Source organism: Gallus gallus, chromosome 2 (assembly GCF_016699485.2).
Source record: "Gallus gallus isolate bGalGal1 chromosome 2, bGalGal1.mat.broiler.GRCg7b, whole genome shotgun sequence".
NCBI lineage: Eukaryota > Metazoa > Chordata > Aves > Galliformes > Phasianidae > Gallus > Gallus gallus.
Window position 1 is genome coordinate 105,869,131 of NC_052533.1, and position 13,107 is coordinate 105,882,237.

A 13,107-nucleotide genomic window follows, 5' to 3' on the forward strand; every position below is an offset into this window, starting at 1 on the left:
TTTCATGGTTTATGGAGGATCAGGGACACATACGACTACATATCCAAGCTTGATTATCAGTGGAGTCTACTGCTGCCTTCATTTCCATTTTCTACTTAGGTAAGGACAAAAACAGAAGTAGCTGAACATAATTTCTTGCTAGGCAAGCCAACAGCATCTAATGCAGCTTATAAAATACACATTGTAAGTGACAAATATCTTAAAATGAAAACAATTTGCATGAAAAACAGCAGGGAAAGATGTTGCTTAGAAATTAATGCAGCTGAGCTCCAACTGGCTTTGTTGTGCATAATGTCTAATATTTTACTGATAATGATCAGTTAAGCTGGCAGGAAAAAGAAGGCTATTTCAGATTAGGAGGACTCATAAGACTATTAGACAAATGTTTCTTGGCTGACTCTATGAAACATCCACTGAAATCAATGTAAATATTCATACTGACCTTTGGATAAGGTCTGTTTGAGATCTTAATGAGTTGGTTCATTTTATTGTAACAGAGCTTTGGATAAAAGACTTCTATATCTTGTTAATAACTGAACAGAAGACTCAAACTAATCCTTGGCTTTAGATGAAACTGAAATACATACTGATTTATGTTTCGAGCCCTGTCCTCGTTATATATTTTCTTTTGACTAAAGACAGGCATAGTTAATTTTTATCTGTGATTCTTAAGATAAGATGCAAACTCTTGATGGATTCCTCTTTCCATCTTAGCACATAGGCAGAATAAATGCTTAACATAGCACAAGGCAAAGATCATCAGCAGACCAGGACATACAGATTTTGCACAACACAGGTTACAGTCATGAGCTAATTAGCCGAAATATTCCTCTCTTAGGCCCTACATTATCCCTGTATGGCAATACACAAGTGGCTATTCTGGCAGACTCAAGCTCTCAGAACCAGCTGCATGTATTCTATGCGACACAAAGTGTGTCAACGTTGCCTCCAAACATGAAAATAACAACTTCATTAAACCGAATTGAGATGAAAAGCTTTACTGGAATATTAAATACAAAGGGCAGAATTCAGCAACTATTTCTTTACCTTCTGCTCATAATCCATATGGGTCTTTGGTTCTTTCTTTGCTGCAGCAATGAAAACAAAATTTGTTGCTTTTTAGCTGCCTATGTAGCTAAGACTTCAACAAATTTTGAGACTTTTTCTTGAAAGGAAAAATTATTCAGTCTATGAAAAAACATGAAAGCTTAAGTGAATAAATCATCTAGAAGCAGATAGCTAATTAAGTGCCCATTAACAGTCAATATTTTTCTAAACAAGAAATACAGCATTAAGGAGACGTTTTATACTAATTTAAATGTAACCAACAGTGATATATTTAGAGGAGGAATACATAACACTCAATTACAATTGGATTGGTGTTAATCTAGGATAAGAAAGCACTGAGGATCATTTTAGGCAAGTTTAATTTGCCATAGAAAAGTAACTTTAAGTTTTGACCATTAGAGCAGATACAGGGAAAGCACCAGCCCTCTCTCAGAGCTATACAAGCTCTACAACAAAACTTCCTGGACTTACGGCTTTTCTGGGCACTTAGATGAACATTATCTTTCAGGTAGTGGTTGCACACTTACCAAGAAGTGTTCTCACAGGTAAAAATCATTCAGGAATGGCCTCTGTAGAGGATAATATATTTCCAAAGATATAAGCTTAATATTAAACCAGTTCATTCTTCTTCCTCTTACTCTTTATTGCAACTTCTAAATTTTCTTGGCATAGGTGCAACGTTCCAGTACTTGTGAGATACTCACAGGTGCTATTTTCTGTGATACTGTCAACCAGTTTGTTGGTTGAAGTTCACAAGAGCCCTAATGCAACAAAAACACTGTCATGGTGTTAAATTAAACAACTGAAGAGACTGCAGTGAAATATATATAAAAAAATATCTATATAAAAGAATAATCAAATGAAAGGAGAAAGGAATGATTTTCACAGTAGATCACAGAATCATAGAGCAATCCAAGTTGGAAGGGACCTATAAAGATCATTGAGTCCAACTCCTGGCTCCACACAGGGCCACTCAAAAAAAACAGATCTCATGACAGAGCATTGTTCAAGCACTCCTTGAACTTCAGCAGCTTGGCATCATGATCACTTTCCTGGGGAACACGTTCCAGCACTCGACCACCAACTGGTGAAGAACTCTTTCCTGATATTCAACCTGAAATCAGTTACGACCAACAAAGGCAGAGCAAGAGAAGTTTGCAGGTGTAAAATGCCTCCAGTAAATCTGGATGTGTTCACAGGAAAATGTGGATCCATACACTGAAAGGAACACTACTTTCTTTGAAGGATCTATCTTCATTGCTAGACAATGCCCTAACGCTACAGATAGTACCCAAAAATTTCAGCACAAGTCTTTGAAACCAAGAATTTGTGTACTGCAGAAATATGGATAGACTTATTGCTTCCTAATGATGAAAAAGTGAGTGGTTCATACATACTGTGCTGAAAGTTTCAAGATCAACATTGCATTTATCAGCAATGCTGAAAAGTGACCAGAACTATCAGTTAAAATACATGTTCTTCATCACTTCTGGGTTACATAGACTTCAAGGAACACAAGTTCTATGTTAGCTTATAAATACAATACAGATGTGTAAGAAGTCTAAATCAAAAAGGAGTGGAAATCAAAGTAGTTTAAATCTTCTTGGTGAGTAGCATTAGAAGTATCAAAACCTGACACATTTCTTTAATATGATAAATGAGTCACAGAATTAATAGGTCTGCATCCAAAACCCTCTAAAGTTCATTCACATTAAATCTTATCTAGAAACAGTGAAATTAATGACAAGAACAATGTCTTCTGACAACGTCTAAATACTAACTTTGCAAGTAAAACAACAGTAACCACTGCACTTGGCTTTCCCTGCTCCCCTTGTGAGCATGCTTATAAACACCTTATTTTAGTCTATGTAAATTATCATACATTAACTAATATAAATTAGGACTGCATTATTTTTGGCTCATAAATTTCTGTCCTTCATCTAAAAATCATGATTAAAAAAATTAATGAATATATTAAATCAGACCAGTATAGTTCCCACTTTACTCAGGTTTAACATCAAGTCCCAGATTCTCAGTTTTAAACAATAACACACTCTGACCTTGATTGTCTTTTAATAAAGAAATGAATCAGATTTTCTTTCCCCATGAAGCCCTTGGTTTTCAAACCTGAATGGGGAAGTAGATTTTTGAATATCTTTATTGCAATCAGCTGAGGTTATGTTTACAAAAAGTGACCCTGACGGCTCACAGGAGAATGGAAACATGGAACATTCCTATTTCCAATGTTGAAGTCATCAAGAAAAAAGAGAAAAGCTAATAAAAATCTAAACAGCAACAAAAAGATCCTAGGACTCTTCCTACTGTTAATATAATACTTCTTAGAAACATTATTTGCCTCCTTTGGGCAGCTTTGTTACTCTGCATTTACAGGATGATTTGCCAGTAGTTCTGGTGGTCAGTGACATCTGATGTAGTTATTTTAAAAGTTAACTTATGAATGATGTTATTGAAAAACAGAACATCCTTTGAAGACTGTTCAGACATTGTTTCAAATGAGCACTGCTCTCTAAAACATTCTGGGTAAAGCAGAGCAAAATCTCTGACGACCCTCACCCTTTCATTGCTATCAGATGATAAAAAAGGTCTGCAAAGAAGACAACAGTGCTCCACTTCATCTCGCTGGTCCTTTCTTGCCTTTTGTGACCTTAATGCAAATTATATACTGGAGCAGGAGAGGAAGCTTTATAAAGTGGTGTTATCAGTACAGGGAACAAAACATATGCTGAAAAGAAAAAAAATCCTCTCGACTCCAGTGACCAACCCTATTGAGACTGTAGCCAGAAATAATAAACAAACAGACAACATACAGCTTCAGTCCTGTTAGCATAGCTGAAATTCCTCATCTACATGATGTACACTAGGTGGGAGAGGCAAGATTTGAAGAATGGAAAACTGGTGCTACCTATCACACATAATAAGGAACACAATCCCCTGAGTCCTACTAGAGAAAGGCAAATCTCCCAATTGCAGGAACTTTCTCCTGGAATCATTTCAGTGCACCTTCCCTACACCTCTGCAGAAATTCTGTCCAGGAGACAGAGAACAAGTAGGGATTATATCATTTCATAAAAGCACAGTGAAACCTGACTGTACTCTTTACATTAGAGCCCTTAAGGTGCTGCAAACAATGTAAAGAAAATACCTTGTTACCAGACTTTTTGTGATACATCAAGCATCCAAAGGCTGTTTGGTTCCTTGTCTGAGAAAGGAATCTCCCCTATGCTGTCTGACACCAATCCGCCACTTGCCTCAGCCAGCAACCCTTCCTCTCACTGCTCATTTCCCTCTTGATAGAAAAATCTCCAAGGCCCTGGGGGGATAGTTACTCTGAAAGCTGACGTCTCTGCCTCCAGAAGCAACTCTCAGACTTGAATGTTTATTAATTTAATCAAGCAAGATGTGTAATCATGTTTATTGTCTACAGTGCTCTGGGAAAAGCACTCCTAATGACTCTATTTTGCTAACGCAAATATGTTCTTTAATACACCTATGAAGTTGCACTTCAGAGGCTCTGTGAAGACTTATACTTGATCAAAGACAGAAACGTCCCAAGTAATTCCTCAGCAGACTCTGCTCTGCAGATTCTTTTGAACAATTTCAAGGCTTAAAGAGACAAAAAAAAAAAAAGACCTTATTTTCCTTCAGCATCAATGACACTGACAAGGGAGGAACGGGTGGCAGTGATTTGTTTTAAGTGAGAACTCACTGCCACTAGGTATGATACATAGCATGATAAGTGCTATGATGGTAAAATCAAAGAACATGTCCCTTGCTCCCAGGCATGCATATTCTATCAGAAGACTTACTTGTGAATGTATAACTTCCCATAAGTTTGTCCTTGCAGATACATAGATTTTAAGGTTACTTTTAAAAAGTTTTGCTTTCAATATACTCTCAAACTTGAGCCTGTAACCCAAATGTTACACTATATAGTGTATAGTATATAGCATTCACTATATAGCAAAATAGTGAGAAGTGACAGAGCCATTTATGTACAGCAGTACTGAGGGCTGACAGAAGTTATTTGCCTGGATTTACAAATATTTACCACTAGTAAGAAAAGAGGCCTGTATTTCAAGCCAATAACATGTTTACAGTGGGACAAAACTGTCATACATATGTGTATATATATATACACACAAAAAATACACAATACAACTGTTCACCACCTACTGACCAATACCCAACCAGCCCCCAAGCAGCGGCAGCTCCCCATCTCACCCCATCAACTCCCCCTAGTTATATAGTTTTTCCACATGGTGTCACATGGAAGGCAATGTCCCTTTGGCTGTCCAGGTTCTATCCCCTCCCAGCTCCTTGTGGCCCCCCAGCCACTCACTGCTGGGACAGCACAAGAAGCTGAAAAGCTGAGATATCTTCAGCTCTGTGCAGCACTGGTCAGCAACAGCAAAAACACGGGTGTGTTATCAACACAGTTTCTCTCCTAAAGCCAAGACAAAGCATCATATGAACTGCTATGAAGAAAATCAACCCTATCCCAACTGAAACGAGAGTAGCCTCATCCGTTTCAAACACCCAGTACCTCCACAGCTGTAATTTGCTGTAATTGTTGCTGCTGTTCTCTTACTTCCTAGGAAGTTGCCCTAAATAGCAGCGACTCAGGTGCGAACCAAAGGTTATAAACAAATAACAGTCTTAATTGAACATGTCACTTATTTTAAAAGTCCATCATAGTTCTCTGTGTCTCTTTCAATCGGCAAACCATTTCATGGCTGAAATGGAAACAAAATACTCTATATTATTCTCAGCTGTGAAATCTACTTGCAGGATTCTTCCTGCCATTATTTTAAATACTGGATTACTCTTTTCTCAGTAAGATTGTTGCATGCATCTCAGTGCTGTTTTGATTGAATTTATAGTGTTACATCTGCTATTAAAATACATAGACTTCCTACTGGTCAGCAGGGTGTTGTAATCTTACAAAGGTGATAAATATGTAATTGATTCTCAGATAATAAAATGAAAAGCACATATAGAAGGTATTTTCACAATTCACTGGCAAGTTTTCTGCTTTTGGGGTAACTTCTACTCTGTGTGTAGGAGTTGTGGGAGGGATGGAAAAAAAGAGAACAAGTTTTCTCATTCACCTTATTCAAACTCTAAGTCTGCTAGCATGGGATCCTGTTCTATGAATAACTTAATTTATATTGAACGTACCTTAAGGCCACATGATAAAACAGAAAATGCATCAATGTGATCAGGCCATAAGTACACTCACACCATTTTTGTCTGAATTTTTATCAGCCTATGAAATGCACTTACCAGATCTGCAGATATCTCTGCACAGCTCCACTCCAGACCCATGGTCACACCATCAACAGTTCTTCAGCATAAAGTCATCACATCTGCAGGACACTCCAGAAAGTGATTTCAGCCTACTTTGTGAAGGCCACACTTATTCTACCTTCTCTTCAGGAGGAAGACTGTTAAGCTGACTCAGAATTATTTCTTTCCCCACAGCCTTTTCTTTCAGGTGTGACATAGCCTTGGCTTCCATGAGGTTACTAGTAAGGCATCTAAACAGTACCAGCTGTGGTGATTTGAGCACTTCTCTCTCCAGAGCAGACGAAGACCTGTGCTTTATTTCACACAGGTCACCTAACAGCCATGAGGTGTTTGAGACCTTTGTTCTTTACTCTCTTGTGGAATGAGGTTTGGGCAGGTTAAGTGGAGTTGCATAAGCTGACTGGGCCTATCTGTACAGCCTGGTCTGTGCTCTCTTTCTAATGTTCTGCACCTGCAGACATCTACAGCTACTGACACAGCAACCCGATCACTGGCAAGGCTATCAAACCCCAACTGTCATGTGCTGGAAATGATCAAGAATCAAAGTTTGTACAAGTTTATTCTGTAGCCCGAATGTGTACTTGGTTTGCTCTTGTTCTCACGCACCCTGAAGATACTTAATTACAATCAGTGCTGAGAAGCAACATTTGCTGTCAGTAATCTATCTCTGAGAGGGTAAACTGGCCTTGTTCTGACAGCCTCATGAAGTTGGAGGTGAGAGGGAAGGAAAAGACGTCATTATGCTTTTCTCATCTATTATGTCTCATCACAGCTGCACAAAATGCTGCCTCACCAAGCTTTCCACATGTAATCTTTCAGCTCACTTGCAAGTATTTTGATTAGTTATGAAAGTCTCATGCAAAGAACCACAACTTTTTTTCCTCAAACACATTTCCTATGAATTATACAGCCTCAGTGTTTCAGGGTGGCTTAGTAAAATTGCTTTGCTCATAAATTGAACTGTCTTGAATCAACCTGAATAGTTCTTTCCCTCTCCTTTTCAGTACTCAAATGCTTTGACTTGGTTAATCCTTATAAAATGAAGCCTGCCTTACCACAGAAAATCTGCCCTCTCCTACTTCCTTACACCAGATGTTATGGTAGATGTTGTTATCTTCTCAGAGTAGAGGTACGAGTTTAGAAGAAGAGCTGGGCAGTATCCAACCACTCATTTTTAAGGAATTCTGTAGAATTCATATGGGGCAATGGAAAGACAAAGATGCACTTGTGTTAGTTTGATAATTCACCTGGTTGTGATAACTTCACTTTTATGGCTTCTGCTGCACAGCACAGCAAACACTACAGAAATGACAAGACTTTCTATGTTCCTTGTCAGCTAACTCTCTTTTGAAAAATTCCGATTAGATATTCTACCAGCTGTGCATTTTTAAGACCAAAATACCCTATGGAGGGCTGTCAATTCTGATTAACTTCTGAGGCAGTTTACCAATGAAAAGGGTGCATTCCAAACATATCTTATGCTCCACCTTCTTTCCTGACAATGTACTTGGCAGGGTAATGAATTTTTGAGTCTAGAAGCTTTCTGACTTTTTATTTCCAGGCAAACCAACCATTTGAACTGTCTTGGACTTGAAGCCCTCATAACTTCTTAGTCCCCAGCTCCAAGAAAGCTGAGCAGTTTTATTGCACTGGGAATTACACAGTTATTGGGAATATATTCTGGGAAACCGCCATGAGGGGACATTAACATTCTCTGGCTGGTCCTAGTTGTTCCATCTTTCACTTTCATCTCTGATGTGAAAATCTGCTCTTGAATAAACCGTTCATCGACCTCTTACATATTAATGTAAAGTATCAAGCCATGAGCTGTTTCAAACTACCTAGCAGAATGCTACAGAGGTAGATGGGTTGTTTTCATGCTCAATAATGTATTTAAATGTAAAGTAGTTAAATAAAAATGGAAGTCAGAAAACTGATGTGAAATTGTTCTTCATTTGAGCAAAGTTCATTAAGGCCATATTGTGAGGGAGCATTTACCAGAAGGAAGAAGTTGGACAATGAGGCTCCCCAGGGAGGTGGTTGAGTCACCATCCCTGGATGTGTTTAAAAGCCGTTTGGATGTGGTGCTCAGGGACATGATTTAGCGGAGGGTTGTTAGAGTTAGGGTAGTTTGGTTAGGTTGTGGTTGGACTCAATGATCTCTAAGGTCTTTTCCAACCTGAGTGATTCTATGATTCTAACCAGCTAAATGTGATTAGGAGAAAAATCTGGCATAGCTTGATTAATACACAAATATCCCAAAGTGGAGAGATTCATGGCTGCTAACCTACTCTATAAAGTAGGTTTTGGTGGGTATTGAAGAGATTGTCTTTCATTCTCTGGGGAAAAAAAAATATAAGTTTGACCATATAATTGAATCAGTAGCATCTAAATGTAATGGATGTTTTAAAACTCTAATACAAATACTATATGCAGATGATGAGACAATGTAACTGGGGAAGGATCTCTCTTACTGTGGTCACGATGCTGATTTACTCTGTGTTTAGAATTCAGAAGAGTTGTGATAAGTCAGAAACATCTCTGCAGTGCTAATATCTTTCCCAAAAATACGTCACCTGTAAATAGCAAACCCGAGCATGAAAATACTGAAAATATCAAAATATTTTGGAAGTTCTTTTCATATTTGAAATATATTTCCATTCTGACACAAATGTACCGTTTCTCCTCGAGATCTGCATTTTTTCTTGGGTGACTTTTAATTTTGGAAACTACCTTTTTTATACAGATATGACCAGAATTTCATGTAAAAGATGGACAAAATCTGTACTAAACTGAGATAGATTACATAAATACAATTCTTCTATTCACCAGGCCAAGAACCTTGTCAGGAAATCAGACACTTCTGTTACGTTCAGTGCTCAATAAACCCATTTTAACATGTAAATCCAGCTTAATAACTTGACCACAACCTTTCCAATGATTAAAAGTCAGCTGAGAACTTACAAAGCCAGAAAACAACATAACTCTCACAACTTACAAGTGCAGAATGTTTTTCCTTTTGCACCTTTTTATTCCATCTCCCTCCATAAATTTTCCCAGAAGACACAAGAACATCTGTATGTTCTCTGAAAGTGGCCTGTGGAAAACCACGGCACTCTACTATAGTTTCATGGCATCAAGCTCAGAGGATGCATTTGCTAGGGCCTGCACTTGCAGCAAAGACTCCAGAGTCCATTTATGCAGTGCCCTCTATAAAGCTACATACATTCTCAAAGAGAAGATTTCCTAACTTCTGAAAAAAAAAATCTGAAAATGATGTTTTCTTCTGTAGGCAACAACATGTACCATATTTTCTTATAGTGTCTCTATAAAAAAATAATACTTATATCTACTTATGTGTTTTTCTTCCTATGTTAGAAAACACTTTTTAATACTTCTGGTTGCTTGCTTTCTTTTCCTTTTCTGCACTTTTCATCTTTTTTCACCTCTTTATCCATTTTTCCTTTTTTGCCAAAGGAGAACATGCAACTAGAAATTGAAACCTTCCATTTTTTTAACATCCATATGTCAAAAAAGAAGCTTTTAAGGTATTGATGTTTGAAAAAAATGCCATATATTTTCAAAATAATTTTCTTGGTCCAAACGTTGGCCACCCCAAGTCTGTCTTCAAGTCTTCTGGAGTGCTGTCAGGGGCAGGACCAGCCAGCGTCATTCAGACAAGCTGTTGAGATGCTCTCTCTGGACTCAAGAGGAGCAGAACAGTTGAAAGGGCACGTAGGCAGCCTTCCCTAACCACACTGAGGAGCTCCTGAATTCAGAGCCTTGCACCACTCCTACACACAGATGAAAGAATCATGATGGATTGGTGAAAAGACACAGCTCCAAGCCCCCTTTTTGACCCAGCTTTACTTCCAGGGCAACTGGCCTCTAAGATCATAGGATCACAGAATTATTACCATTGGAAAAGATCTCTAAGGTCACTTGGGCCAACCATCAGCCCAGCCCCACAAAGCTCACTAACCATGTTACAGTGCCACATCTATGTGGTTCTTGAACACCTCCAGGGACGGTGATCGCATGAACAATGTGGGCAGCCTGTTCCAAAAAATTTTGAGACATTCCCTTAGTCCAGTGGAAAAAAAAAAAATTAACATTATTAATGACTTATAACTCAGCCTCTTGACATTCTCTGCAGTAAAACCCTCAATTAAAATCTGTGAAAGGCAGAATGATGTGGAAAATATGGTTCCACAGAGGTCTGAGCTGTGCAGGTGACTTAGTTGGGCATATGATAACCTTCAGAATCTCCGGAATAAATGAAGCCATCCCATACGTGAAGTCTGCTCACATCCCTAAGAGTTGCACAGTGAACACATGCTTATTTAATGTAGCAGCCTGAAATAATCTCTGCACACAGAATTAACCAAATCTGGAACGTGTCTCAGAGTCATGGTAAATGAACAAGCATCAAGATGCAGTCAAAAATACAGCCTTTGTTTGCACTCTGTAAGACCTGAGACATGGATGAAGATAGATTCCTCTGCCCTCCTTACTATTTAAAAGAGCTAGCCAAGTCTTCTAGTCTTCTCAGTATACAAGTATTGGATTTTTCTGGGCATGTAAAACCCCCAGGCTTTCAAATCAGAAATGCATTGTGGAAGATATAACAAAGTCAAGAGCTGAATCAAGCTTTTGTGGCAGACCATAAGAGCAGAGGGATTTAGGTTTCATCTTAAACCATCTGCAGTCCTTGCCAAGACAAAATTCCTGTTGATCTCCTTGCAAATATCCTGTATTCCTTCTTCATACAGAGGAGCTCACCTAACCATTTGGTTTTAAACCCCCTGTCCATATTGAAAGAAAAGACATCGTCTCCACTTCTTCAACAAATACTAAGTACCAAATCCTGTTTCCAAAGGAATTCCCTTGGGGAAAGAATGTCCTTCTACCTTTTGACCTTTTGTTTTTAAGACTAGCTAAATAGTGAAAATACAACTGAATTTGCTTTTTTTTTTTTTTTTTATTGGTCATGTTTCACTTTTTAGGGTATTGCATAGATCTCTCAGCAGCTCTAGATTTTGCTTCACCTTTCTAATCAAATGTCACAGCCCACAAAACCTATAGCTTTTTAAAATTAGTTATAATCACTATGGAAATATTCACTGGGAAGATTCCAAGGCTGCACAGTGATACAACAAAGGGAAATAGCATTTTTGTAATGTATGCCAAAATACAGCTGTGTTATGTCAGACAGCACAGTCTGTACGAGAAAAACATATTTCCCTTACTTAATTTCTGGTTATCTATTTTTTTAGCCAAATCTATTGACTATAGATACCAGAAAACTGGCACCAGCAAAACTCACATTTGGGCCAGCATAGCAGTCTACCCCCAAAGACTGAGTTGCAAAGAGAGAGAGAACAGATGTAGGTATGGAGCTGATACTGGAAAGAAACGGAACAAAACCAGCCACCATTCAGCAGGACTGGGCAGGACCAGGCTGAAAAAAAAAATGGGAGCCAACAGTATGTCCTCTGGGAAATCTCTATGCCTTGTGGTTTGGTTAATGCCTTGGTTTTATGGACTTGTGATGTAGGGTTTAAGAAGGTGAAAGTGCTGTTTTTCAGGATTTGCCATGCGAGCACTATGGGAGCATAAAGCATCACAAGGTGACCAGCTGGCGGGGCAGATAAATCCACTAGTAAAGTCCACATTCGGAGCAGACCTTGGAATGACACTGCTGCAAGATGCAAACTGCCATGCAGTTCCACTACCACAGATATTCTGGCCCAGGACTGTGGCTTTTGTAGGAAAAAATAAAGGGGAAAAATCCATTGCAGTCAAGACTGGACCTCAATATCACACATACAGGTAAGAACTGAAATGAATAAAATATTTTGGGAAGAGCAATCAACAGATATGTCACCTACATCAGGCTTAGCAGAACAACTCCCAGCACCCTCACTCTAGACCAAACAGCAAAAGGCAGTTTACGGCTGGTCAGACAAACAAATCTGCTTAAGCCCCAGCTGTGGAGAGCTGTGGTGGGTGAACTGAACAGTGATTAAAAAGAAAAGCTTTTTTAAACTGGATTTAGCTAGCATTTTTAAAACAGCATAGTTGTTTTCATTGTGCACTTCTGTATGACAGCCAGTACGCCAACTGTGACCACAGCCCATGGAGAAGTTGTCCGTGTTCACGCATGCAGAATTGGAAAAATCACCTGTCAAAAAGATATGATTTCCCTCAAACAGCAGGTGATCAGCATTCAGCAACAGCCCTGCCTCGGCACGAAGCCTGGTAGGAAGTAAGAGTGTCATAGCAGAGAAATAAGATAATTGAAAAGGAAAATGTTTCAGCACTCAGGACTCCTTCTGCCAGTCTCTCTGAACTAAATCTCAACAACTGACTGGCAGACGGTGTCTGCCAGTGTCTCTCTGTCAATGGAATAGGTTGGCCCTGACCCTCTTCAGAAAGTGAGACACATCAAACAAAAGACAACAAGACTCATCCTCATTTCAGCTCACAGCTATTAATTTTACGGTGTGACTCCTCCGAATAACAGATGCATAGCCAGAACTGTTCCCGGATTCCAAGTGATGGGTGACCAGTTTCCAGCACCTTGACTACTCTAATTACGTTGACAAGCCTCCTGAAATCTCTGCTGTGGTCCTTCAACTGAAACAAAAATGCAGATGATCCTTAATAGCGTCTGCTGAGCTGTGAGGAATGAGAGGATTAATTAGTTGC